We start from the raw sequence: 24,082 nt of genomic DNA, 5'->3' as shown, positions 1-24,082 counted from the left end.
GAGCACCCCAGAGAGGTGTGTAGGGGTTGATGGAATTTGGAGTGTGTTGGTGGATTAATTTCTTTTCAGAAATAGCATCTCTCTCTCCTGCGCTTTCATGAGAAGAGGATGCTTCCTCACCTTTGACCTTGGGCATTATCACCTGACTTGTTTTGGCCAATGAGATTTGATTGGATAGGATATGTCAGAGACAGGATGTGTTTGTGAGGTTCAGGGAGGACTCTTGCATGTCCACCATCATTATACAAAAATCATGCTCTGAGTAGCTCCCTGGTGCCAGGAGGAGGATGAGATCAGCCAACCGATAGGTATGTGAGCTGTGTAAGTGATCCCCACTCTATGCAACTGTCATGTGGTGGTTGTGGGTTACACAGCTTACAAAGAATGGACGCAATGTTGTATGACAAAACCATGTCAAGGGCTGCAGAAGCCCACCCAAATCAGACTGAACTGCCTTTCCTATTTTGCTCCAAGGTACCCAAGGGATTGACCATGGTTCCAGAATGTTCTCTTAAGAATAGAAAAAAGCCAAAGGAATTAATATCTCAATAGAATCATCATATTGTATTTTGACAGTTTATTGCACCCCCCTACCTGCCAGGTTCTGTGGTGCATGCTTTAGGGGGATTATCTCATTGAATTGAGGTTCCTCTCAATCAGTCCCATGTCCCTATGCTCTTTTTGGATAATCGTGAGGCCCAGAGGGGGACCAGTTTGCAGACTGTGCATTTTTTGGTTCCTGTCTAGACCATTCAACCCAAAACCTGAAATAGCTGAGCTGAATAAGAAGCTGGGCTGTAGGGGGTTGAAGTAGGGGAAGGGTGAGGTTAGGGAGGGGAAAGGGGACAGAAGGCTTAAAAATAGTGGGAAAAATATTGCATAAGGGCTTGGAGATAAACAAAGCGGTAGCTCCAGTGTTTCTTCCCATGACTCAAATCACGGGTCTTAAGAGTGTGTATTGGTGTTTCTGAGTCAGGGAAAGGTGTTCGCTTTTCAGCAAAAGCAAGGGGCCCACACCAAACAGCCTCTGGCTGTCTTACTTCAAGGGCACAGTGGGGTTAGCGAGGAACTCTGTTAGAATCAGAATAAGAAAGTCATGTTGGCTGACATGCCCTGAGCATTACTGTTGTGGGAATAAGGCCTCTGCATAAATTATCTCCCTCAACAAGTTTCTAAGGCATGTGTCTCAATATTCCCATCACGTGTACTAGGAAACTGAGGCTCAGGGAGGCAAAAATCACCTTCCAAAGTCAAAGGCCTCGAAGGGCTCGCGTGAGGGTTTGGGATGAGAATCTACGCCTGTCTAAATTTCAAGCAATCTTGAAGAATTACACACTGAGAAATGGTGCTTGAATCTTGAAAAATTCCTTTCTCGTCATGTCCAAGGAATAAGACAGGGGAAATGGCAGAATCTCAGCAGGAAGGAACTGCCCCAACTGTATTTTATCTCATTTCAGCTGTCATCAGTGGCTGAGCTAAGTGGCCTCTGAGCCGATTGTTTTAGGACAAGGCACGTAGTTGGAGGAGACTTTAGAAATCAGATGAGTGTCCAAGTTCTTATACGCCCTACAGTGTCTGATCCAGAAGAGTTCTGGCAGAGCCCGGGCTTTGAGGGGGTTCTTAGGCACAGACAGTGGAGAGGAGCCAGCCCCTCATTTCAGGGAGGGAGAAGCTGAAATCAAAGAGGGGAAGTGATTGTCCCAAGGTTCCACAGTGACATGGTGGGGACCCCTACCCACAAGTCAAGATGGCCCCACACCCAGAGCCATGCTCTTTCTGCTGTGTCATGCTGCCCCTCCCTTGTCACTTCCGGGGTGTGACTCATGGTGGGAGCTAATCCTGGGGCTCTGCCTTCCCAGGAGCTCTCACCAATAAATGTCACTTTCTGGTTTTGAGGAATGAGGGAAGGATTCCAAGAAATGAAATGTTTGTAAACCAGAGCACTTTGTGTTGTCTCCCTTTCTGGTTGTCTTGATTTTTGGCAAGGGGTTGAGGGGGGAGAGGGCCGGAGGAAGCAGGGGGGTGGAGGAAGAGGCTCCCTCACCCCTCACCCATCCCATTTACACAAACACCAGAGCTAGAGCTCATGGAGGCATTTAGAGGTGTGTCAGCCAGAGTAAGCAAGGAAAACACCCCTAACAGCCATAATATTTTTGATGGGGAAAATTCTTAGCAGGCTCTCGCACATGTAAGCTTCGCCTTATTCCATCTTTGTGAGCACGCACATGCATGATGGTGCGGTGTCCACCATTCACAGAAGGACTGAGTAGCTAGACTGTCTTCTAGGGATTGAAGAGATGGCAGTGCAGTCCTACCCAACACATTCATATTGAAAACTGGATTCCTCCAGAAACTCTACTTACAAGGACTAGAAATTGACTTAGACCAGCTCCAGCACAATGGAGATACTATCGAAAGGATACAAGGGTATGTCCCAGAACAAGAAATGGATAAGAATCAGGACTTGGCAAGTCAGACAGAAATGCTTCAGTCTTTTCTTCCGGGGTGCCATGATGCCTAATTTGGGCTTCTCTCTATGATGTCTCCCCCACCCCCCTGAGTCCATGGGTCAGTACCCTAGTTGCAAATGAGAGAAATTTTAGCTGTACCAGGAAGGCATGATGACCTTGCCGTGTTTTCATCCAGACCAGGTTGCGATTATATTTGGGTCACCCTGCCTATAAAGCAATAAATGGGATAAGCTGCAGCTTATTCCTCGACATTTCTCAGGGTTTCATTCTGCGGCGTCTCCCGTCATTCTTTCTGGGTGCCCAGGCAAGCTGCCTTTGCAGGAGGAGGGAGAACTGGAAGGATGAGAACGATGTATATGCTTCATTTCAAGAGAAAAGTTAATTTTATTATGAGCAGGTTATTTAGAAAGTGACGGCTTTGCAGCTGGGAACTCTTTTTTACTACTCCTCTATAATCTTAATAGCTAACACTTTTTTGATTGCTTATTATGTGCCAGGGATGGCTCTCAGCATTTCCCAGATATTGGCTCATTTCATTCTCAAGATGATCCAATGGAAATGCAATTGTGGCTTCCCTTTGGCAACTCAGGAAACTGAGGCACAGAGCACTTACCCGATTTGACCAAGGGAGGGCTGGGAATTGAACCCTGGTAGTCTAGCTCCATAGCCCGAGCTTTGGACCACTCCACCGGTTAGCATTTTGTGATGACTCTTAGTGTATGAATTACTTGCCTGGCACATCATAGACCTTTGTCCATATTATGTCCTTAAGTCTACACAAAAGCCATGGCTGGTAGTCAGAACCATCCTGCAGATGAAGATAGTAAGACCTCGAGTCCAAGAACTCAGTGGCAGAGCAGGCCTTTGGACTCAAATCTAGCTGAACACAGAATCTGGGCTCTTGGCCACTGGACTTCAGCCTCTAGCTTTAACACAGGCCTACAGAGGCTGGAGTCTTAGCTGAGAATGTGCTAGAGCATGGTCAGAAAAGAAAAAAAAAAATGTGTTGAGGGCTTTAAAAGAGCAAAGCAAAAATAGTAAGTTTGAAGCAATTTTCTGGATGGAGAAGGAGGATTTAAAAAAAGAAAAAAAGCACCAAAACGCCCCAACTCCCTTTCGATGTATCTGAAACGGATGCATGAGAGAGAGAAAATCTGGTAGATATTGAGCAGGTTACAAGTTCCCAACAGCTGAAAGGAGCCGAGCTGCAGACCGATCATTGTCAGAAAAGCAAATACAAATTTGCCCCAGAGCAAAATAACTTTCAGAAAATCAGGAAGAGGCTAGATGGACAGTAAGTTATGAACATAAAACCCTTTGTACCCGACCCAATTAACCCTAACCCAAGGCAACCCTGTGCCTCTAAGCTATTCATTTAAGGGTTTTACGATTTATAGGCAGCCTTTCTCAGGGGAGGTCCTGCCTGGTTCTGATTTCACATTTCCCAGCAGCACACGTGTAATCCCACCACGTCACAGCTACACTATTAAGCCAAGACCAGAAAATACATGTTTCACAGGATGGAAAGAGACCAGAGGAGCCCACGGCCGGCCCCGCTTCTCTCCAAGTAGCTGGTGAGAGCTCGGGGGAAGTCACGTCCTGAAGCCTGCGTTGCTTCCACTCCGGGGAGGGGGTTGGGGGGCTGATCTGCTCCACCTCTAGTCTCAAAATTCCATCTTCATATTGGGTAGGTGGTATCTTGCAGCCACCACGCGCAGAAACTAGGTAAACCCAAAGTCAGGATTGCTACCTTCTGGGAGGGAAGGGACGCCACAAAGCACACAAGACTGTTGGGTAGACACGGAGAGAGGCCAGAATGCAGTTAGTTCCTTTTAGTTCTTGAGTTAAAATATCCCCACAGGGGTGCCTGGGTGGCTCAGTTGGTTGAGTGTCTGCCTTCGGCTCGGGTTGTGGTCCCGGGGTCCTGGGATTGCGCCCCGCATCTGGCTCCCTGCTCAGTGGGGAGGCTGCTTCTCCCTCTCCCCCTGCTTGTGCTCTCTCCCTCTCTCTCAAATAAATAAATAAAATCTTAAAAAATTTTTTTTTTTTTAATAAAATGTCACCATTGACGAAGAGGGTCTGGTTCTGTGGAGGAGTGGAGGGCAGGGATCCCCAAAAAGGTTGTAATTGAGGGCCTAGAGGTGAGACAGCAGACATGCCGTCTGCCACGACTCAGAGAAATAAATCTGCGAGGGGAGCCCCAGCGTCCTTGAGGAGCTCTGTGGTCATTCCCCTCTGAGGGCCAGGCCTTGTGGTGGGAGCCGTGGTCAGTGAATTGGGAAACCTAAATGCAATGGGGGTAATTGGGTCCTCCAGGGCACGCACCGAGTGGTGACACTCAACCACCAAAGGCAAAGTGGTCATGATCGCTGTAGTGGACAGCAGAGATAGAAAATAGCAATCAAAACAGTGTGACGTGTGCAGACCCATGGGGTTGGCTAGTTGACCAGAGAGTTCCTAGAAATGAAATAGGAATCCCACTAAATTCTTCCTTGATCTGTATAAGCAGGAAAGTTCTAGATCAAGTGGACAAACGTCTAACCTAATCATAAAAACACAAAGTCAGGGCCTCTCAATCAATCCCCACATTTGAGCCACTTACAGTCTCCGAACACCTTGAAGGGAGGGGAGGCTGAGGCCTTGAAGGAAAGATCCCAATACTGTCAAAATTTATACTGTTACTCTTTCTCCCAGCCTTTTCCAAAGTGCCCTGAGACCCCTCACCAGGCTACCCGTGTATTGGGGCAGAGGAAGTAATCAGACCTTATGGGGACTACTGGACCCCAGCTCCAAAGTGACACTAATAATTCCAGGAGCTGCCAAGGTCCCTGTGGCCCTCCAGGCAGAGTAGGGGCTTGGGGAGGCCAGATGACCAATGAAGTTTTAGCTCAGGTCCCTCTTGCAGTGGCCCCAGTGAGTCCCTGGACCCATCCTGTAGTTGTTTCTCTAGTTCCAGAATGTATAATCAGAAGAGACACACTCAGCAGCCTGCAGAATCCCCACATCGGTTCCCTGACCTGTGGCGTGAGCGCTCCAATGGGGGGGACAGGTCAAGCGGAAGCCACCAGAACTGCCTCTACCTAGGCCAAGAGTAAACCAAAAGCCCCACCACATTCCTGGAAAGATCCCAAGGATCAGTGCCACCACTGAAGACTTGAAAGATTGTTGTGGCGGGGGCTGCCGACCCCATTGTGGCCCGGTTCAACTCCTCTGTCTGGCCTGTGCGGAAGATGCTTGGAGAATCCCATGGATGATCACGAGCTTAACCAGGGGGTGACTCCAATTGTAGTTGCTGTGCCAGCCATGGTTCCCTGGCTTGATTAAATTAACACATAACCTGGTATCTGAGATGCAACTCCGGGCTCTGGCAAATACCTTTTCCTCCTTCCCGGTCTGTAAGACCCACCAGAAGCACTTTGCTTTTAGCTGGCAAAGCCGGCAACGCATTTTCTCTGTCCTACCTCAGGGGCATATCAGCTGTCCAGCCCTGTGCTATGATTTAGTCCACAGGGAGCTTGGTGGCCTTTCCCCCTCCACAAGGTGTCACACTGGTCCATTACAGCGATGGTACTCTGCCGACTGGATCTTGGGAGCAAGAAGTAGCAACTACTCCAGACTTCTTGGTCTGACAGTTGAGTGATGGGAGGTGGGAAAGAAATCTGATGAGAATTCAGATGCCTTCTGCCTCAGTGACATTTCTAGGGGTCCAGTGGTATGGGGCGTGTCAAGGTACCTCTTCTAAGTAGGAGGGTAGGTTGCTGCATCTGGCTCTTCCTACAATCAAGAAAGAGGCAAGGGCTTAGCGGGCCTCTTTGCATTTGGGAATCAATCTATTCGCATTCAGGCGGGTGGCTCTGGCCCATTTACTAAGTGATCCAGAAAGCAGCTGGTTTTGTGTGGGGCCCCAAGAAAGAGAGGCTCTTCAAGTAGGCCCAGGACGTCTGGCCAGCTACTCTGCCACTTGGGCCACAGGATGATCCAGCAGATCCAGCGGAGTCTCCTTGTCACTGGCGGATGGGGAGGCTGTGTGGAGCCTTTGGCAAGCCCCTCTCAGTAAATCACAGCACAGGCCCTTAGGATTTGGGGAGCAAAGCCCTGCCCTCCTCTGTGAGGAGCTCCCCCTTCATGAAACAGCATCTGGCCTGCTTTTGGGCCTTAGCAGAGACTGAACACTTAACCGTGTGCCACCTAGTTACCCTGTGAGCCGAGATGCCCGTCATGAACTGGGTGTTGTCTGACCCACCGAGCCATAAACCTGGGTGTGTAGAGCAGCACTCCATCATCAGGTGGAAGTTTCCAGCTTGCTGACTGTATCTCTTGGGACCTCTTAGCCTCCAGGATGGCGTGAGGCAGTTCTCTCTGTGTGTCTGTCTCCTGTTGGTTTTGCTTCTCTGGAGAACCCTGACGAGAACATTCAGGGTGGAGGTGACAGGACAATCATGCTGAGATTAAAGACATTGAACCACGAAGTGGAGGAGGCTTAGAAGGGACAGACTTCTCAGCAGAGGGACTAGTCTGTGCAAAGGCCTCATGGGAGGAGGGCGCCCAATGGATGGAGGAACCTGAGGTCCGCGTGGCCTGAGTGAGAAGGAGGGAACAGTGGTATGGGATTGGTCAGAGGCTCTGCAGGTGCTAGACCACATAAGGCCCTAGACAGGCCAACCATATGGTCGATCACCTTCCCAGAACATGTTCGAGGAAAGAGGGTGCTATTGAAAACCAAGACAGTGAGCCCACACCAGGGCTCTCCGGGACAATCTGTGGCCTAACCTCTCAGGCCACACGTAGGGGCTTGGAATTTATCCTATGAGCCATGGGGGGTGATGGAGATGTTTTCCAAGGAGAGGTGTGACATAATCCTGTTTGTGTCTTAAAACTCACTGGGCTTGCTGTGTAGAGAACGGATCACAGAGGAACAAGAGTGGACGAGGCCAGACCACTGAGTAGGAATGCTCTTCAGGACTGCAGCACAGAAACCCTGCCTGAGATTCTAGACGCTTCCTGGTGGAATGTGGACTCAGGACTGCAGCATCAACTTTTACCGGAGTTCCTGGCCTGCCTTCCTGCTCCGCAAATTTCAGACTTGCCAGCCCTCACAACCACAGGAGTCAATTCCTTAAAATCTCATTCCCTCTCTCTTTTTCTCTCTCTCTCTCTTTCTATATATACATGTGTGCATAGTAGTCATATATATATATATATTTCTCCACATACACAGCTTCCATTTTTTCTCCTGTGGGTTCTTCTTCTCTGGAGAACCCTGACTAACACAGACGTCGGTGTGTTGGCACACGGGGAGAATGCCAGAAGATTGGAGCCTTGCTGCCACAAACTGAGGAGATATCAGAAGGCAGGACAGAGGCCAGGAACAAATTCTACCCTAGATCCTTCAGAGACAGCATGGCCCTGTTGACACCTTGATTTTGGACTGCGGGCTTCCAGAACCGTGAGACAATAAATGGCTGTGGTTGTACGCAGTCAGTGGTGCTTTGTTATGGGGCCGTACAGATTCTCGTGCATTACTAAGATGGTAGCTTGGACCAGAGGGTTTACAGAGGATTTGGGATGCAGCAGAGGGATTTAAGGTGTATTACAAGCCAAATCTGGGGGACCCTGGGAAAGTTGGGATATAGGTAGAAGGAGGGAGATGCGTCCAGGAGAATGATGAGGTTTTTTGGCTTCCCCTGTTCTGCCACTTCGGAAACCCTGCCCCTTCCCACTCTTTGTGCTAAAGTGCATGTTATATCCTGAGGATGCTGGCACAAGCGGTATTGTTGACCTTGTTCTCTGCTCAAGGGGCTGGAGTCAGTGTCTGTCCTGCCTGCAGTTATTTGAGAACATAGGGTATTTGGTCCTGAAGTGGTGGTGGCCGAAGGAGAGCTGAAGGAGAGCTGGGTCTCTGCCCTGGAGTTTCCATGTGCTGGCAGTCCCGTCTCCTTGGAAGCTTCCCGAGGGAGAAAGAAGAGCCAGCCTTCTTGAACTGTGACGCCAGACCTGCTGCTCCTACTTTTGCTCCCGAGATGCCCAGTAAATGACTTTCCCCATTTGCTATTGAGAAGTGCAGCCCAAACCCCCGTGGACAGTTTTTTTGGAGGCAATCAAGGAATAGTTTAAATCTAAAACGTTAAACTATGTAACTTCTAGAAGGACAGCGTGGAAGGAAACTTGTGTGATCTTGAGGTAGGTAAAGAGCTTTTAAGATAAGACACTGAATGTGTGAGGCACAGGAGAAATAACTTGGTGAACTTCAACTAGTGAGTGGGTCAACAAAATGTGATATACCCATTCAATGGAATATTACCGAGCAATAAAAAGGGAACAGATTCTGTATTGGCACAAAGACATAGATGGATCTTAAATGCATCTTGCTAAGAGAAAGAAGCTAGACCCCAAAGGCTATATACTGGATGATTCCATTTAATGTCATTCCGAAAAACAAAAAACAAAAAACAAAAAAACAAAATCTGTAGAAACGGAGAAAAGATTGGAGATGGTCGGGGTGGGGAGATGGGTTGAAGAAAAGGCACAGCTTGAGGGAATTTGGAGGGTGGTGGAATTGTTCTGTAAGTGGTGGGTGTTCAATGCCAGGCATTTGCCAAAGCCCGTTGAACTCTATACTACAAGGAGCGAATATTTCTTGATATAAATATAAGGGAAAACTCAGCCAGGTCGTGGGGAGAACCCAAGATGGAATGCAGTCTGGCAGATGAATCAAACTTTGCTGCAAATGAGTGAGGGTCCCCCGGGGGGCAGTGGGGCCACAAGGCGCTGTGTCTGGATAATGGTGTTCTGACTGGACACCAGAAGGCTCAAGGCCAAGAAGAACTCTGCAAACACTGTCCTCTAGTTGGTAAAGTCTTTCTTCATGGGGAAGGGTCAGCAATTCCGCAACCGCTTTCTTTTCTTTTTTAAGATTTTATTTATTTATTTGAGAGAGAGAGAATGAAAGAGAGAGCACATGAGAGGGGGGAGGGTCAGAAGGAGAAGCAGACTCCCCGCCAAACAGGGAGCGCCGATGCGGGACTCGATCCCAGGACTCCAGGATCATGACCTGAGCCAAAGGCAGTCGCTTAACCAACTGAGCCACCCAGGCGCCCCCCAACAACCACTTTCTATGTACACTAGGGTGGGACACATCAGCCAATACATTGTAGATAATGAGAAACAAGGTTTCTCATTGTCCAAAGAAGTTACAAATGAAGTTTAGAGTCAAAGGTATCAGTATAAACTCAGGGTTTTAAACATGTCCATGCAGATAGGTAGATACAAATAGAAACACAGATATATGTGGGCATATGGCTTAGTATGCATGCGTAGATGTACTAGACATACATATCCTAGCTCTGTCTCTGGAGAAGGCATGAAAAAAACTCCTGTATCAATAAGTACTCTTAGTACCTAAATCTCTTTCTCTAGTAAAAGGAACCGAGGCTCCTTGGAAAAAGGATTGACTGCAGGGCCGGGGCAGGGAAAATCCAAGAGCTTAGAGCATATTGTGGTGCCAGAAACTAAGGACATGCCTTAAAAAAAAGAGAGAGAGAGAGAGAAAAGAAAAGAAAAGAAAGAAAGAAAAAAAACGGAAGAGGTATATGGTAAAAGACCACAGGCCAACTTTCAGAAGCTCCCAATGTCCAAAGCATTGGGGAAAATTTAAGCCATAAAATAAATAATGATATGATTGCTGTAACCTAAAGAGTACATCAACATCCTTGAATTCATACTGACAAATACATAATTAAATAAATAAAGGATGGGGTGGAAAGGGCACCTCTTTCTTACATGAGAGTTTCAGTGAGTGAAACTCACTGAAGAAAGAGCATCGAAGACTGCCATGAGAATACAGGAAAAATTGCTGTAGGCAAGATCCCTGAGACATATTAAAATTTTAGCGGGCAAAAATTTCAGGAGAAATAGGATATTTGCATAGTCTTAAAACATCTCCCACAATATAAATACTTATAAATTGCCAAGGGAAAAGTTCAGAGTGGAGGAAGTGGGAAGTCACCACCTTATCCGTGAGGTCAAGGTTAACATCACCTGGGATAAGATATACATCATCGTGTTCCCCCTGATAGGATTCTTCCCAGTAAAGTATAACCTTAATCTAATGGTGGAGAAAACATCGTACAAATGCAAACTGGGAACCATTATACAAGGTAACTGGCCAGTACTCTTCAAAAGTTTCCAGGTCATAAAAGGCAAAGAAAGACAAAGTAGCTATCATAGATTAGAGATTAAGAATACATGAAAATTAAATGCAGAGTGAGATCCTGGACTGAATCCTGGAACAGAAAAAGACATCAGTGGGAAAACTTGGAAAACCCATAAGAAGTCTGCAGATTAGTCAATAGCATCGTACCCATTTGAATTTCTTATATTGGATGAACGTATCATGTTATGTAAGTGTTATCATTAGAGGTTGCTGGGGGAGGGGTATATGGGAACTCTCTGTGCTAGCCTGCCAATGCTTCTCTAATTCTTTTTTTCAAAGATTTTATTTATTTATTTGTCAGAGAGAGAGAGAGAGAGAGAGAGAGAGCACAAGCAGGGGGAGGGGCAGAGGAAGAGGAAGAAGCAGGCTCCCCACTGAGCAGGGACCCTGGTGGGGGACTCGATCCCAGGACCCTGGGATCATGACCTGAGCTGTAGGCAGATGCTTAACTGACTGAGCCACCCAGGTGTCCCAATGCTCCTCTAATTCTAAAAGTATCTGCTGGGGAGCTGGGGTGGCTCGGTTGGCTAAGTGTCCGACTCTTGATTTAGGATCAGATCATGATCTCAGGGTCATGGGATGGAGCCCAACCTTGGGCTCCCTGCTCAGCAGGGAGTCTGCTCCAGATTCTCTCTCTTCCTCTCCCCCTGACCCTCCCCCTGCGCACTCTCTCTCTTTCTCTCTCTAAAAATAAATTTAGTTAAAAAAATAAAAGTATCCCCAAATAAAGAGTTTTGTTTTCTTAAGCTACTGTTAGTCAATGTTTGTTGCTTGCAAAAGCATTCTGACTTTAACACAAAGATCTTAACTTGGAATATGGCGGTGGTGATAAATATAGCCATATCATATTGTTGTGCATTTAGGGGTACACTTAAGGGAAGGGAATTTGTGGGGAATCTTGTATCTAACAATCAACAAAAACTCCCCATAGTGGGAATTCAAGCAGAACCCATCCATTTTGCAGCCAACACCTACTACTAATTTTTTAAAAAATGGACTGGAATTTATTCTAAGGAGGGGGGCGTGGAGAGAATGGTAAACAGTGGAATATAAAATGCAAACCAATTTATAGTTTCCAAAGGGCCTAGGGAGGCTGCCAAAAATAAGGTTGGCAGAAACGAGTTTACTACATCTCTGAAGAAGAAGGAAAAAAAAGGTTATATTACAAATCCCATAAATATTCTGAGAGTGGTAGGTAAAGCGTGTTTAATACTGATGAACAAAGTTTTAGCATGTATTGGAAAAAACAGTTTCTAATATAAAATTACCGACGACTGGAAGTTATCTGCAAAATTTTATACCTAAGTACTTGCAGATGTGATTTTATTTTTCTGACAGCAACCCCTATGTAATGAAAGTTGCTTTTAATAAAACATGAATGCAGTTAGGTTTTGCCAATTAGGTTCAGAGGAGTTGTAATCAGTCTGATTCAAGTTGATATGTGGCTCCTTAAATTCAGCACTGACCCATAGAATGGCTTCAGTATTTCTAGCGTGTTTGTGAAAGATGAACTTCGCAAGCTCTGAGTGCACAGGCAGAAGGGAGGTGACTTCAGCTAACAGGACAAAACCCTCCCATAGGGAGTACCCGTTGGTAACTGCAGGTTATGTGCTCTGGAGTGAATGTTAACACTTTGCTACAATTACAACTGATACGAACATGAGTTTATTTTCCATTTCATTTACTTATGAAAACGTGGCCCTCCATCTCCTGTGTACAAACATCTAATACTCATACATCGATGATCATTTACAAATCAATCACCCGGAAAAAAATCAAGTCGGGTCACTATGTTAGCACACTTCTTGGTGCCCCTGGGGATTCCAAGAGACGTAAAGACAAATTCTTTCACCTTGAACACAGTAAAAACCTGTCCTCGGCGGGGCGGGGGGGACCCTCAACACTGTGCTTTTTTTCTGGTTGTAGGATAAGAGCATCTGTATTATGGATTTTTCACTGGGGTTCCTGAAATTGTATATTCAACAAATATTTATTGAGTCCTTACTATTTGCAAAATAGAGAGGGCAGAGGAGTGGAAATAGTGTTGGACTTGAAGCCAGAAGGCCTGTCTTCTACCAGTTGTGCCAGTTTTTACATTTAAAAATAGTGATGATGATTCTTGCCTTGCCTAACTCACTGGAGTGCTGGGGGGACACACATTATGGTTTTAAAACACATATAAGGGTTTTGAAACTTTAAGCCTACCATGCAAATGTAAGTTACTGCTGAATGCCAGGGGGTACAATAGAAGGAACCCTGGTTTTTTGGGGGGTTGTTTTGTTTTCGGGTTTTGTTTGTTTGTTTTTGGAATCTTACAGGTGGTTGGGAAGGATGGTTGGTGCCTCCTCTTAGGTTTTAGGTTTCATGCTAGGACATAGACGAGAAAGAACTTCATTGGCCTGATCTCATCCCTGTCCTGCAAGGATGGGTAAACTGAGGCTAGGGATGATGCAGACACTCAGCTAAGATCACTTAGCCAGCACCGGCCGAGATAGGCTCTGATACCATATCCCAAGCCCGGGCGCTTCATCCCCTAGCTCACCTGCTTGCTCGTGAAGCCTGTTCGCAATGGGACCCGCTAGAAGACATTCTGCACGAGTCAAACAGACACAAATGTCATGGGAATATTGAGGAATTTCCTCCCCAATTAATTGCTCGGGGCATAGTTTGTCAGCTCCCCCTTCCAGGTTCCAGCCTGTATAGTCGGTAAGCTCTCCCTTCCAGGTTCCAGCCTGTATAGTCGGTAAGCTCCCCCTTCCAGGTTCCAGCCTGTATAGTCGGTAAGCTCTCCCTTCCAGGTTCCAGCCTGTATAGTCGGTAAGCAAAGCTCGTACTTTCTCACCCTCAGCAGCTGCTGCATCCCAGACAGGAACTGAAACACGCCTGGCGGTCATTCATTCATTCCTAACCCTGAGTTTCGTCTTTCCTGTACCTCGGGGGCACTTCCAGATTCTGGACCCGAAACGGAAGTCCGTGCGTAAAATAGACACACAAGGCAGCTTCCCAGCTATTTTAGTCTTATGCTGGCTTGCCCCGGCCTCACCTCCAGCCTGATTCCCCCTCTAAAATTACTGGAATGTCAAAGCAGAAGAATAAAGCCATGCTTCCTGCCTTAATGGTAGATCCAGCTTCTGGTTCGGCTTTCACAAACGGGGGCCAGAGGTGGAGGCTGGTAGACTCTTTGCTGCACTACAGACAAGACCAGGAGATACATCTTATTATCGTGCATTAGTCTGTTTGACTGGAGCATCCTGAACTCTGTTGGCGTTGGAGTGTTTTCTAACTTGAAAAGTGTTTTTTTTTTTTTAATTGAATGTATTATTGTAGATTTGAAATTATGCATTTTGTTCAGTGGCTTTGAGGGGACAACAAGTCTGAACAACAGGAGGCAATGGATTCTAGAAATTTTTTTTTTAAGATTATTTGTTTATTTGAGAGCGAGAGAGCGAAAGCGAGAGAGAGAGAGCACGAGTGGGGTAAAGGGCAGAGGGAGAAACAGACTCCCTGCTGAGCAGGGAGCCCAATTCGGGGCTCGATCCCAGGACCCTGGGTTCATGACCTGAGCCGAAGGCAGACGCTTAACCGAATGAGCCACTCAGGTGCCGAGAAGAAATCTTGTGTCCCTCTTTTGGAATCAACTCCGAGCGGCCCTGTTGGGAATGCGATATTCCCTCTCTCATCTCCAAAAAGCACCCTGGGTGCTGCTTTGGTAACAGAAGAGTTTCTGCATGTCTGCTCTGGTTACAGGCAGAGAAATTCCACAGTATAGACTGTGCTTGAGGTTAAGACACATACTCCTCAACCTTGAATGTGGACACAATCGCCAAGGCCTCTCTAGAAGTGTAGATTTGATGGAACGAGTCTAGAATGGAGTTTGAGATTCTGCATTCCAGCAGGCTCCCAGGGGATGCTGATGGCCCTGGCCCCTGGACCACACTTTGAATAGCCGCTGTCTGCAAACTGACAGTCACGGACTGGATGCACCTTACAAATGTGGTTTGGTTGGCCCTGCCGTTTATTTTCATCTACCTTTAAAAAACTCTGGAGTATCTGATGACCTTGGACTGGTATTCATGCATGGTAACAAAAAGACCAGAGAAGGGCAGGAGATGCCTCTTTAGATGTGTGTTCTCTATTTCCCTGCGGTCCTCACTTGCACATATGCTCACCAGGCTAGTGACCTGGACTGTGCAGGTATTTGCATTCGTAACCCCGGTCTACTGTTTAGTTTGTCAAAAACATTGCCTGACACTTACCAAAATCGGAAACCAGTCTATTGTCTCACTGTTGTCTCTTTTATCCTTAAGCTATTGATCTATGTATGTTTGTGGCATTAATAACAACTTACGACATATCAAAAGGTCATGTTTAAAATTAGCCTTGTGAGCAAGAGGAAACAGTGGTAATTCTAACTCTCTAAAAGGCTCAGACCTTAACGACTCTTGGATTTTGAAACTACTGGAAAATTTCATGTGTGATTAAGTTAAGGACTAAAGAATTAGTAGGAGCACCATCAACTAATTTGTGTTTAAATTTGGCCAAGGTATTTTGTAGCACTTGGAGCTAAAAGTGTCAGATTATTAGTTGGATTTGCAGTCTAAATATAAAAATTACACTCCAGCTCGTATGATTTGAATGATAGTTGAATGATAATTACCAAGTAAGTGACTTTGGGGGCATAGGTTTTTCAGCTGCCTAGTTTTTGTCAATCACCAGCCATATCTAGCTTCTTCTCAGGTTCCGTTGATTTTATTCCCTGAACATATCTCTATCTGTTCCCTTATCTTCTCTTCTGGCCATCATTTCTCATCCGCATCTTTGCAAGAGCCTCTTAAAAATCTTGTTGGCTCCCCGTATTACCAGTCTGCAAGTGTTTTTCTACCTTCCTGGGGAAGTAAAAAGCAAAAACAGACCAAGTTCTTTTCTCCTTGGACCTCAGTGACTCCACTACCCATAACACAAAATATAAAATCCTTAGCTTCCATGTAAGGCTATGCTTTCTCCCTCTGGTCACCAAGCTATCCACTTCCCACACCACATCTAACCCATGATCCATGCGTGCGAAAATCCCTGTAGCTCTGGGAATTTCCCACAAAGTACTTGTACCTTACAATACAACATACTTTGCTTGGTACTTGCTGGTCCCCAGTGATATTCATTGCCCCATCAAGATGTTCTGCTGTAGCACTTATTAGACACATGGGGTTCCACATTATTTGGGCATTAAGTTCTAATCAGAGTCTAGGGCAAAAATCAACTGTAGTTAAAATTACCTTGGGAAATTCTTTATATCACACAAAACAGAATATATATATACACACACACACATATATATGTATATATATATATATAAAATTTGGGGTATAAACAAAGCTGGTGTGTGGAACAAAGAGCTATTTCTTCAGTTGATCACTGCTTAAAGTAGTTTACTTATATTTAGGAATTCTAGAGGAATTTAATTTCATTGGGCTTAAATTTCCCCCGTTATGAAATGAGGGAGTTGAACCAAATAATCATCAAGGTTTAATATTCTAGACTAAGAATCACACAAAGGTGCCAGGCAGAGAAAATATATAGATGCTATGCCCAGGGTGCCAGGTACTTCGGAAGGCTTAAAGAGAATATTTAAGTGTAACAAGATGAAGAAATTTTTGCTCACTAGAACTCCAGGGACATGGAAATTCTAGGCAGGCCAGCTGGGAGGGGCTCTTCCCCCAAAAAGAAGCAGTTGAGGGAGAAGGTCAAAGCTACTCTTCTCAGACATGTGCTAAAGAGAGATGTGGGTGGGAACACGGGCTTTTGGAAGACCTTGGGGCCCGGAAGGAGTTGGAGGCAGCAAGATGGCAAAAGCCTGTGTGGTACAATATGGCACCTCTCCAAACGTCCTCAGGCTTCGGGAAAGTTACCAAACTCATTAGCCATCAAGTGATTGGGCTTGTTTTTTTGTTTTGTTTCCTTAGGAAAATGACACAGAGGCTGCCGTGTGGTATACCTCTAAACCAAGAAGGCAACTGGTTTGAAGAAATAACTCGGGAAAAATCCTCTTAAAACAATTATGCCAGAGAAATTGCAAAAAATTGAAGAAAGAGCGGAGGCTTAGTCAAACTCTGGGTGATTCACATCAGTCTCAGACCCCTCCCCCTGAAACCTTTTCTGAAACAAAGCAGAGCCCAGAGTGGGAGGGAGATCTCAAGTAGAAAGCTGTGACTTTCTCTCATCCTGATGAATCAATTTTCCAGAGTAGTGAGTTTCAATTCCCTCCAGACTCTGTCCAAAGGGCTCCTTCTGTTCATGAGAAATCGCAGTACTAGAGGAAACGCATTTTTGACTCTTTTTCCTCCAGAATTGTTACGACACTTTCCATTTGTGAACTGTGGTTACTTTTCTTGCGTGCAGTATGCAGCTCCCACTACTCCCGATTTTAATGGCTTGACTTTTTTGTTTTTTTCTTTCTTGTTAGATGGATGTTTGTGGTCTATATTAGGTTCTCCTTGTTGTGAACAAGGTTCTAACTTTGAGCTCTGGAGAGCCGTCAGTTAATCAATCGACGTGCAAATAAGGCATATTTCCCATTTTACACTGGGAAGAGATATAAAGAAATGTCTGATATAATCCGTGCCCTCATATGTTTATTACTCTGGCAAACTTAATTGTAAAGCACAATAGGCAAATGGATCACAGATCTGAGTTTATAGCTGGGCAGAATCTTGGAGTGTTTAGTACAGCCCATAGTGTCTGAGATTGGTCAGGTTTCGGGGTTTCTCCCTAGGACCATATCATGGCAGACGTAGGACCAGGCTCCCTTCTTACGCATCTCTTGTGACCTCCAAATCTGGGGCTACTTCTGCTAGACTGTGTACAACACCTGACTGAGAATACCATTCCTTGATCTTATTCATAGGCCAGGGTGACCCAAACGTTAATTTCCATAGGTACTGGGGCGCCTGGGTGGCTCAGTCAGTTAAGTGTTTGCCTTCAGCTCAGGTCATGATCCCAGGGTCCCGGGATCGAGCCCCACATCAGGCTCCCTGCTCAACGGGAAGTCTGCTTCTCCCTTTCCCTCTGCGTCTTCCCCCCCCCCCCTCTCTCTCTCGCTCACTCTCTCTCTCTCTCAGATAAATAAATAAAACCTTAAAAAAAATAAACACCTGTTATAATTTCTGTAGGTACCAGAAGACAATGAAGTGGCCAATGTAAGATGGATTTTTGTAACTCATCCTTTCTCTTTACATGTTAAAGAGGTAGAATTAAGCTTTACTCATCCTCCTTCCCCAAAGCTTTGGCTCATTCTTCTCACAATATATATGATCTTCTAGGCCTATCTTTTCTTGTTGTTTTTTGTTTGTTTGTTTGTTTGTTTGTTTGTTTTTGTAGGGACACACATATAGAGAACTAGTTCTCCATGAAAGGAATAAAAATAGACTACAATATGATAAATGGCAAATGCTAACTGTCTCCAGGCTCCGCATCAAGGATTGCTTGGGGATGGTGCAGACAGCAGCAAACTGCAAAGTGTCTACAGGGACCGACACTACCCAACCACAGGCATTACTCAGCTGTGGCAAAGTGGGCTTAGTATGACCTGCTGCTCTTTTTCAAGAGAAGTAGGAAATCCCTCTCTCACTCTCTCTCCCTCTGTGTGTGTGTGAGAGAGAGAGAAATCTGCTGAGTTTTAAAATGCTAACACTTTTTTTTTTTTTAGAACAACACAGGACAAACAAAACACCTCCATGTGCCAGATGCACGTGCTCGCCCACTCTCCCAGAGGCCAATCTTTGCCTCACTTTCCTCTGGTGGGGTGTGTAAGCATCCCAGCGCCTGGAGCCCGTCTGAGATGGGAAAGATGGGTGGTCTTTGGATGGAGAAGGAGCAACAAAGAAAAATGAACATGGTCTTTGAAAGAGAGTTGTGTTTAAATCCCACATGTATCATTCACTTGGTCTTTATTTGGGGCAAAGAAAGCAACTTTCTTTCTCAAGATGGTTTCCCGAGGAAGCAGATTCTGAGACAGAGGTTGTGTGCAAAAGTCTTATCGGGGAGGGCTCTCAGAAGCACCACCACTGAGGGCTGTGGGAAGCAGCACTGGGCAGAAGGAGAAGTCAAGCCATGATACAGTTACCCCAAGAAGACCTTGGCTGACCCCACGGGGAGCTCTGGACAGGGACGGTCCTTCAGAAATGTCCCAGATTAAGGCAGGAGTTCCAGACCTTTTTATTCTTGCAGCAAGAAGTCATAGGGTGTAGGCTGCCCCCTGGCAGGGAAGAGCAACACTCTTCCAATTTGGGTGGAAGGAGTGACAGTGTGAACTGTCAGCAATCAACACCCTCAACAGCAGAGAGAATGAGTGCCTTTGTCTTGAAAAAGGCGGCAGCTCTCTGGAAGGCACCTCTGCATCTGCTACAATCTCTGAGCCTCAGTTTCCCTTTTGGTGTAACAGGGATAAATGTATTTATCTTCCTTGGGCATTATACAGGTAATATAATATACCATAGGCAAAGTGACCAACACAGTAATTGGCACATATCCAGCCCTCGATAAACCATTATCAGTGGCTGTGAGCATGAATTCATTTGAAATCAGGTGTCAGAAGCAATAGGCACAAAGCCATGGAGGTACACACAAGTACAAGTTTAGGATAGTAAGAAAAGCAAAGAGACAGAGGCAGTGGGTTAAACGTAATTCATCAATGGGGATACATAGCACAGATTAGATAGTTTGTGGCCAGATGATAAAGATGCTTCAATATTAAGCAAAAGAACCAGGACTGGTGCAGTAGGCAGTGAGGGTCGGATATGGCTATAACCTGCTGAAGGCAGCCTGTGCTCAGATTCAAAGTGTGCTCCTAGTGTGTCGGAAGATGACCAGTGAGCAACTAGCTTTCCAGGCTGTGTGTATAATGAGGCAGGCAATTGACGGTAGACATAAAGAAAGGCTTTCTTAAAATGGAGAAGAGGAAGATGGTGATACTACTTCTCAGGATAAGACACCGATTGACTCGGAATCTGCTTTTTTTATTCAGCGAGGTAGAAAAGTAACTCGAAACTTTGGAAATTTGGCTGGGGCCTCTTGGAATATATGTGGATGCTTGGGGGAGACCACCCCACTCTGCCATCTCTGCGGAGGGGGACAGAGTTGCTGTCTATGCCAAAATACTGGGACTCTGAGCAGAAAGAGAGATGCTCAGGGCAGCCTGGGTTCGGTGAAAGGTTCTGAGAGCATCATCCATCAGGAAGTGGTCAGCTTAAAGGGTGGGCATCAAAAGCCAGCTTGCGTCCTGCAAATAAAGGTCACTTTGCTGTCTCCACCCCGGGACAAAAATGCACTATGTGTTGCTCAGAGCCAGTGGAGACACAGGCAACATGGGCCACATCTCCTTTAAAGGTGGCCACAGAGATTTCCCGGCAGAGAGCGCAGCTCAGAGTCACAGAAGAGCACGAGGGGACACACTCACACAACAAGTAAGAACTTGCTTACATCTGAGTCAATGAGACCGTAGGATTTCTCAACTGTAGCAATTTTTCTTCTTTCTCTTTATCGGCCTCCTTTAAAAAAAATGTCCCTTTTGATCTTGGGTTGAAAAATGACTGGCTTGAAGAGTTGTACTACTTGATCCTCGAAGAACATTTTTAAATGTTGAGGATATGCCTGTTGAAAATATTCCGTCTGCAAAACCCGGGGAGAGCTCTTTCTGTGGATTTCCACCCCCTCAAGCAGCCCCTTCTTCTGTTAATGAAGAAATCATTTTTTACAGTGTTCATTATGAAATAGGGAATGGCTTGAATTATCTCTCTCTGCAGGGACTTCCATTTATCTGGAATATTCAACCTAATTAGCTGCACCTACCAGTCAGGAGTAAAGAAGATAGCCAGGGGCAATCTTAATACACTAAAAAAAAAAATGCTTATAGCTCTTTTAACCAAATCCTTAGTGACTATTTGAATGCTTAATGTATTTACAGGCGCAAATAAGGAAAATATTAATGAATATGAACAACAACAAAAAAGAAAATACTGATGAGGAAGTTTCTAAAGTCATTATCTGGGGATCACTAGGGATGATATTTTAAATTAGTGTGGACACACCTAGAAAATTAAGTAAGGCGTTTCAATGTGGAATAATATTTCCTCTTAAATGTTATACTGTGTGCGCGTGCGTGTGCGTGTGTTTTCAGTGGACATGCTGATGTTTGTGCTGTCTTGTGGCCATCAAACACAAACCCAAGTATTATCTGGTGATCGCGAGTGTGCAAATTCACGTACGGGTCAGGGACTGAGCCTCGGGGAGCCGGGAGTGTCTAAGCAACCAGCTTGCAAGGGATACAGAAGCAAATGTTTTCACTCCCTTCACCGGATAGCCTGGAAAGATAACTCTGCATCAGGTAGTTACTTAAGCGGATCTGCTGGTGTAGGGTTACTGGAGTCTTTCCCCTTTAGTGCCCAAGGGCAAAGAGCATTGTTAATGACGCCTACACCGGAAAGCAGGTTAAGAGGGTTGACACCAAACTGTTGGCGGTATTATAGTTTAACACTTGGTGTCCTCTGACTCAATGCGTCGATGCCAGTTCATGCTTTGTAGCTCCTCAGAAAACTGAAATTTAGACGTCTGGAGGCGGAGGGAGTGGAATTGATGAATCATCGGTAGGGGAAAAAAAAAATGAAATACATCTTTGTTTCCTTGAACTCAGTAATACCAGTGCCTGAAATGAGAATGTGTTAATTACAGAGATTTCAAAGCCAAACTATAGCCTGCGGAGGGTAAGTGTGTTTTTACTCAGCGTTTTAACAATACCTTTACCGTAGGTGCGACAATACACTGAACACAAGGGATGTTTATGGAATTCAGTGACAACAATTCGTGAGCACCCAAATCATGACAGGATGTAAAGGTCTCACGTGATTCCCCTGATCAAATTTAACAGCGTCTTCCTTTAAGCCGCCCCTTCTCAAACAGATGCCTCTTTCCCATGGGATCCAAAACACAGCCTCCAAAAAATATAAAACACAACAGTTACTGAAATGCATGTTTAATTTTAGACAGAAACCAAGAGAACCTTGAATCTTGTTCTTTTCTGCAGTTAAGCTCATATGTTGTTTTCAGTACTGCTTGAAGCATGCCAAATTCCTTATGGATGGTTGGGTGGTGTGATGGTGAAGAGGTTGGGTTTTGGAATCGGAGATCTGGCACAGTCCAGGAGCCCCTTTGGACCTGCTTCCTCCTTTGCAAAATGGGAGTGATGATGTTCACTTCTCTTAAGGATCAAATGAGCTAATACATGGGAGCTGTTCAGTCCAGTGCCTGGCACATAGTAAGTGCTCAGTAAACATTGACATTCCAAGTATTCTTATTTTTTTTTCAGGTATACAGGTGGGAGACTGGGCATCTTTTCACAGAAAGAAGGGCATTTTTTTTTTTTTCTGTTTGCTTACATTCCCATAAGGGGGAATCTGAAAGCAGTCTGGAGCTCAGAGTGAATTTTTGGCAGAAAGAGGACTAGCTAGGTCCAAAGTCCTGATATCCAGGACAATATTCCTTTACCACATTACTGGTAGTGTTTGAGCACAGAATAAATAACTACATGTTGTCAGTTAGTGGGATCACTGAGTCTAGGTCATTCTTGCTGGGAACTGGGGCGAGTGTTAACATGGCATATTTTCTAAAATCTTTAGGTGGGTTATCATTTTAAAAGTTCCTTTGTTTATGTACTTCAGTTCAGATTATGTATGAGTTTTGGGGTATGTGTGTCTCTCCTTAACCCTATGAGTGTGATTCAAGCTGGACATATACACTGAGAGAAGGGGTAGTCTTTTTCATGGATATCAGAATTTTCTTATTTTAAGACACCTGGCTGAAAATTCTGCTACTAGATGAACTCTTATGGGGTAAGGTAGACTCTCACTAAGAAGCTCATCACACGATACCAACGGATATGGTGTAAGTAAGAATAACTCTCCCATTGGTTTGTTTGTCATCTCTGCTAACTGTAACTACACAAACCAAGGAATTAAGGAAATAAAATAGGAATATTTGTAAGCAGCATGGGGAGATGTTTCTAAATATGGCACTTCTCCCAAAGAGTAGAGCCGGGGAACAAAATTAGAACATTGGACACCAGCCAGGTTAGCTGAAGATGATAAGCACCACGGCAAGAGGAATCATGAAGGTCTCAAGCATCACTGAATTTGAATGATTTAATGAAAACATGCCTGATCTCACAGGTGACCATTGGTTGGCATGGCCTTCTTCACTCATTGTGTTAGTTTGCAAGAACACATACAAATGTTTAGGAAACCCCATTGCAGTTGTCACAAATAGCTACAAGTCCTGTATTTGGGAAGTTAGGAACAAGATCGAGAGCACATCAGGCCATCTCTGAAGTTTCATTATATCTAACTAAAGGCATTTAGCTGCAAGTAAGAAAAACTAAGCATCAAAGGCTGAATATCTCAAGACCTTAATAGACATAGACATTTCAAAGCTGGTTCAGCAGATGAACAATGTCAGAGCATTGGATACTCTATGGAATAGAATATCTATTGGATATTCTATTGGAATTCTCTTAAACTTTCTCTTATGCTCCCAACATGGCTGCAATGGCTCCAGGCATCATGGCTGCCTTTGAGTGCAAGAGTGAGGCAGAGGGAAATTCTATTCCCTCATGAACCTCTGTCTTTTTATCTAAGAGGAGAATTTTTCCCTGAGAAGCTAGACTTCTTGTGTTGGTCTGCTTCCAGCCGCAAGGAAGGCAGGGAAAGAGAGTATTTGCCAGGGAGGAATGGGACGGCCAGCAAGACTTGGAATAGTCATGTTCCATTCCCTAGAGCCAGACCCCAAGCACACTCAGGGTGCTGCCAAGAAGGAAGTGAAGATGGGTTCTCGGGCAGGCAGTATGCCTTCATCAGTCTTCTCTTGCAACCCCGGGTCAGGGGAAGGCTGGGGAGTGTTGGAGGGGCTGCCAGCAGAAGCAGAAAAAGATATTCTTGCAAGTTAACTGCCCGTGATGATGGGTGATTTCTACCTGACCAGATGATACATTTTCTCCAGCAAGACAAACAAAATCCAGCCAGCTTTTCTGTTCTCTCTTCACTTATAGTGTTTCAGAGGCTGTGTTGAGTTTCAAGATACCCTTGTTGTAAATCACTTTGGTGAGCAGTCGTGTAAAGACTGGCTCAGAAGTGAGTCTGTGACTTATAACCCAACAGGCTGTCTCTGCAGAGCACTACACCGGAGCCTAGATTCGGGGGAGAGAACCAGGGCTCCTCATCATTTTATGAATTTGGCAAAAGCTGAGTTTCTCCCAAAGGCCCAAGGACAATGGCTTCTGAGCAGAAGCCCCTCCTCGGGCTGCACTTAAGATACAACCTTTATTGTTTTCCTATTTGTATTACTAACATTAATTATG

This window comes from Callorhinus ursinus, unplaced genomic scaffold, assembly GCF_003265705.2.
Source record: "Callorhinus ursinus isolate GAN/ISIS: 27379988/994484 unplaced genomic scaffold, GSC_fseal_2.0 scaffold56, whole genome shotgun sequence".
NCBI lineage: Eukaryota > Metazoa > Chordata > Mammalia > Carnivora > Otariidae > Callorhinus > Callorhinus ursinus.
Note: the sequence above shows the minus strand (reverse complement) of the source record.